Source organism: Triticum aestivum, chromosome 6B, assembly GCF_018294505.1.
Source record: "Triticum aestivum cultivar Chinese Spring chromosome 6B, IWGSC CS RefSeq v2.1, whole genome shotgun sequence".
NCBI lineage: Eukaryota > Viridiplantae > Streptophyta > Magnoliopsida > Poales > Poaceae > Triticum > Triticum aestivum.
Window position 1 is genome coordinate 589,430,204 of NC_057810.1, and position 5,953 is coordinate 589,436,156.

Sequence of the window (5,953 nt, forward strand, 5' to 3'; positions counted from 1 at the left end):
CGCCGAGGCGCCCCGCGCCCACCGCCGCCGCTCGCCTCAAGCTCCGTCGGCCGCCGCCGGATCCCCTCCGTGCCGGCGACCCCGTCCCCACCGCCTCCGGCCTTCCCCTCGTCGTCGGGCTTCGCCTCCGGCCTAATTCGGGCAGGAGCCGCCCGGATCCGTCACCCCGCCTCCGATCCGGCCACCCCGGGCCCCTCCCTCGACATCTCCAGCGAGATTCCGGCGAGTTCCGCTGAGTTGACTTTTTGCCCCTCGAGGTCCATATTTCCACTAACTCCCGAAATTATTTACATTATCATGCCATATTCATCGCATCATAACTTGTTGCATACTGCTCCGTTGTGTGCGTGTAATATGTCAAATTGTTCGTCTCAACGAGTACTTCATTTCGTTCCATTGCATCATGTTCATTTGAGTTCATCTTGATGCCTGAAGCTTTGTTGCACAAGTGCTATGTGATGTTAATCTGCTGAAACTGTTATAACATGCTCATTTGTCATTTTTGCCATGTGTGATGTGTGCATCCTATGAAGTTGATGTCTACATGTGTTTTGATCTATGCCATGCCATCTTTATAGTGGTGTATGCTATGTATTTTTGTGATCATTGTGGTGACTAGAACAAGCATGCAAACTAGGCTTCGTGATGTTGCTGATTTTAGTCCCTGTTCTGCTGTTATTTTGATGCCATGTAAACTTGATGCTACAGAGAGATCCATGCATATTTTGAGATACTTCATTAAGGATGTTTTGAACATATGGTTATTCTCTATCCATTCATGCCCCTGTTTGCAATTATGAAGTAGTCTATCATGTCATTTTCTTGCTCTATTTTTGCTACAAAATGTTTCCTGATAGATTGTTTACATGTTATTCAATTTTGCCAAGGTTGTTGTAGTTGGTCATTGCATGCTATGAACTTGTTCTTGCCTTGGTTTGTTTCATAAACATGTTTTCCTGCTGATGCTATGCTTATCTTGTCATGCAATGAACTGTGGTGAGTGAATCGAGCTTGTTAAGTAGGGTACTTGCTGTTACTGTTTTGCTAGGCTGAATCTGTTATTTCGTGATGCTATGTAAACCTGCTGCTACAAGTCATTCTATGCATAATCTGGAGATGTTCACTAAGGGTGGTTTTTTCTACATGTTATGCTCTATCCATCCATGCCCCTGGTTGCAATTATAGCCTGCTGTATCTTGTTGTAATCTTGCTCGAAATTTTCTAAATAATGTTGCTGTCAGCCTGTGAACATTAAGTTCAGTTGTTCCCATGATTGTTGTTAGTGTTCCACATACCCTATGAACTTGATCTTGCCATTCTTAGCTTCATAATCATGTATTCTTACTGTTGGTTGCCTTGCCATGCCATTTATTGCTCTGTGGTGAATAGTATAAGCTCACCAACATGCCTACTTATCGTTGTTTCTACCATGCCCTGTTTGCTGAATCTGTTAACGAAACTTGCCATGTTTGCATGGGTTCCATCATATTTTCCGATCCTTTTTGGCTCATGGTCAGTAAGGGACTTTTGTTCTATGCAATTAGTAGGTTCATGCCATGCCTTTGTTTCCCATGATAAGTTCCTGCAATATGTTGTTTGATAGCTCTAAACATTGCAACCTGATGTTATTTTCCGCAAAGTCTGAACTGTTATTATTTGCAATCTTGCCATGTGTGTTTGAGCATGTTCTAGTGATTTCTGGAGATAGCTCAGTGTTCATGTTTTGTTATGCTTTACCTGTATATCATGTCCATGTCTTTTGTTTTCATGTTGAGATGCTGTAGCATGTTGTTTTGGTGCTTGCAATATGCCTAGTTGCTGTTTTGGACAGATTGTTGCTATAACTTGTTTAGTGTGTATGTGTTGAACCGTTGCTCCATTTTGAGTGTGCTCTATATGAAACTTGCTTGATTTTGCATGTAGTTTCATATTATCATGTTGTATCCTTGTTTTGGTGTGTTTGCTTGATGTTTGAATGCATTTTGCATCTATGCCATGTTTACTTGTTTTGCTCATATCTTCTAGGCCGTAGCTCCGAACTAAATGAACTTTATATGTAACTTGACTAGAATCTCGTGTAGATCATATTGGTGCATTTTAACTTGCTGTTTAACAACTTGAACATAAGGTTTATTCAGATCTGGACCAATTTCGAAATTTGCATATGAGGATTTACCGGAATTATTATATGTTGTTCCCGGCCGCATTTAAACTTGCTTTGGTGTGTTGATCTTGTATGCATTATCTCTTGCCATGAGTAGCTGCATGTAGTCTTTTCCTGCATCATACTTGTTTTTGCATCATGTCATGTTCATGTGTGCTGTCTTTACCATGTTGTGTGCTTCTTCTCGATAGTTCACATTTCGTTGCGATCGTGAGGATTCGTTCGTCTACACTTGGTTTGTCTTCGTGGCTTCATCTTCTTCATGGACTCGTTCTTCTTCCTTGCGGGATTTCAGGCAAGATGACCGCTACCCTGGATCTCATTATTATCATTGCTATGCTAGTTTCTTCGTTCTATCGCTATGCTGCGCTACCTATCACCTGTTTATCAAGCCTCCCAAATTGCCATGAACCTCTAACCTTTGACACCCTTCCTAGCAAACCATTTCTTGGCTATGTTACTGCTTTGCTCAGCCCCTCTTATAGCGTTGCTAGTTGCAGGTGAAGTTGAAGATTGCTCCATGGTGGACAGGATTTTGTTGGGATATCACAATATCTTTTATTTAATTAATGCATCTATATACTTGGTAAAGGGTGGAAGGCTCGGCCTTATGCCTGGTGTTTTGTTCCACTCTTGACGCCCAAGTTTCCGTCATACCGGTGTTATGTTCCCGGATTTTGCGTTCCTTACGCGGTTGGGTGATTTATGGGACCCCCTTGACAGTTCGCTTTGAATAAAACTCCTCCAGCAAGGCCCAACCTTGGTTTTACCATTTGCCTCACCACCACCTACATTTCCCTTGGGAGTAATTAACCCGAGGGTCATCTTTATTTTAGCCCCCCCGGGCTAATGCTTGTCTAAGTGTTGGTCCAAACCGAGCGATGTCCGGCGCCCCCTGGGCAATCAGGGTCTATGCCAACCCGACATCTGGCTCATCCGGTGTGCGCTGAGAACGAGATATGTGCAGCTCTTATCAGGATTTGTTGGCACAACGGGAGGCTTTGCTGGTCTTGCTTTACCATTGTTGAAATGTCTTGTAAACCGGGATTCCGAGTCTGATCGGGTCTTCCTGGGAGAAGGTATATCCTTCTTCATCGCGAGAGCTTATCATGGGCTAAGTTGGGACACCCCTGCTGGGTTTAAACTTTCGAAAGCCATGCCCGCGGTTATGGGCAGATGGGAATTTGTTAATGTCCAGTTGTAGATAACTTGACACCAGATCCGAATTAAAACGCATCAACCGCTTGTGTAGCCGTGATGGTCTCTTTTCGGCGGAGTCCGGGAAGTGAACACGGTTTCTGGGTTATGTTTGATATAAATAGGAGTTCAGGATCACTTCTTGATCATTGCTAGCTTCACGACGGTTCCGCTTCCTCTCTTCTCGCTCTTATTTGCGTATGTTAGCCACCATATATGCTTAGTCGCTGCTGCAACCTCACCACTTTACCCCTTCCTTTCCCATTAAGCTTTGCTAGTTTTAATACCCATGGTAATGGGATTGCTAAGTCCTCGTGGCTCACAGTTTACTACAACAACAGTTGCAGGTACAGGTTATGCGATGATCTTGATGCGAGAGTGATGTTTGCTTGTGTTGGAGTTCTTCTTCTGCTTCTTCTTCGATCAGGGGATAGGTTCCAGGTCGGCAGCCTGGGCTAGCAGGGTGGATGTCGTTTGAGTTTCTGTTTGTGTTTCATCCGTAGTCGGATGGTGCTCTTATGTATTGTGATGTTGTATTCGTGTGGCATTCTATTCCTCTTGTATGTATCCCCATCTTTTATGTAATGTTGATGTAATGATATCCACCTTGCAAAAGTTTTCAATATGCGGTTCTATCCTTGGTGGGACCTTCGAGTCTCTTTAGGATAGTATCGCATATTGCGCGTGATAGAAACAGAGGAGGAGGCGCTGTCATCGGTGGTTCTTCTGCGAGGAGACCTCGGCGACCGCCGGAGAGGAGGGGGATGTATCCAGCGCATCAAAACAAGCACAAGCATAACCAAAGTGATGGAGGTGGGGGGGGGGGCAGACGACACTAGAACGTTCTTCTCCAGATACAGGGGGTAACGGAGCTAGGCAGAGTTGAAGATTTCGGCGCCACTCCGATGAACTAGCGGCATCGTCGGGCTCAGGAGATCACCATGAACACGCCTGATGGGGTGGGCGAATATGGGGAACATCGGAGTAGGAGGACGGCCATGGGGGATCTGCGACCAACTCCGGTGAGGATCGGTGGCAGGAGGCCCTCTCGGCTTTGCCGCACTAGCTAGGAAGTCGATTTGAGGCCAGAGAAGTAGGTTGTGATGATTGAAATGGCTTGGGGAGTGTTCTATTTATGGATGGCGAGGTGACCGAGCTCGAGCTCCGCCGGAGATGAGCTGCAGAAGACAAGAGAGAGTGAGGAGCTCGGGCGCGACACAGAGACAAAGTAGACGAGGCCAAAGCACAGTGTGTGCATGCAGCCAAGGCTGCATCACACTAAGTGGGGCAGGGCACACACACAGGCATACTGTTTCGAACTGACGCACCGTGTCCGTGTTCGGCATGCGGCCTGCCGGTGTCGGGGAGGAGCAGAGGGGTGCTAGGTGGAAGAAGCGGAGCACATTGAGTGGTGCGGGCACGCTGTTGTGGCGCGAGGAGGGCGAACGGGCGGCAGCAGATGGGTCACGGCCGCCAGAGCACGTCGAACGCATGTCGAACACCTTGCACACGCGCGGTCACCGCGTGCACTGGCACACATGGTACTTTTGAAGCTGCCAAACCATGTCTGGTGTAGTCCTTTCAACACGGTGCTGCTTTGTGCCCTCAACTCGATACCCAGCTCATTGGACAAGGCAGGAGAAGCAGAAAATTTTCTGGACAGAAACTTTGTGAAGAAAGCTGAGAGAAAATTACTTGGAGCTAAAAGATGAAACTTGGGGGTTAAGCTTCTCCTAGGAAGGTAGTCATGTGGTAAAAAATTTCAGCTCCATTGGATCAAAGAAAAATACACTTGCTTCACAAACTGAGATTTTTGTCCAGAAGCAAAAATATATTCCTTAGATGAAATTTTCCAAATGACCAAGGCATATTTTTACATGGAGGTGAGGCATGATCCAAAGAATATTTGGGAATTTTCTTGGGATTTTAAGAGCAAGAAAAATGAGGGTTGCTTCATAGCTTAGTGAAGAAACCTTCATTTTCAGAGGGAAAAATTATTTTATGCCATTAAAAAATTATTTCATGGCATAATAATGAGGGTGATGAGGTCAAGAGAGGATTTGAGGATGAAAGAACCCACTTGGAAGAAAATCAAAATAATTTCCAAGTGGTAAGTCCAAAAGAATTGGCTGAAAACCCAAATGCAAATTCAAATATTCAATAATTCCAAGAAAAAGAAAATGGGCAAAATCCAGGGTGTCACAACAAGTGGCATCGATGACCAACCTGCATGAGACAACATCACCAGTTCATCACATGCCGCCACTAACTTTGTTGTTCTCGTATGTGGTAGCAGATTACTCCCGCATGGAGGACATGGCCACCATCATGCATCATCATTAGCGATGATGATCATGAACCTCACCGAGTCTGAAGGTCCAAGACCCCCCGACCTTCTGGCCCCTGCCGTCAAGCCGATGACACATCCACAAAGATAGTGCCAGCAAAACAACCACGATTGACACTAACGAGCAGCATGCATCTGGTGCATTGTCGCCACATATCCCAGTCAAAGGTGCGGGCGTTCGCTTCCTCTAGAGCAACACCAACTCTTCATATCGGGGTACATGGTGGTGATGCCCTCTTCCCTTT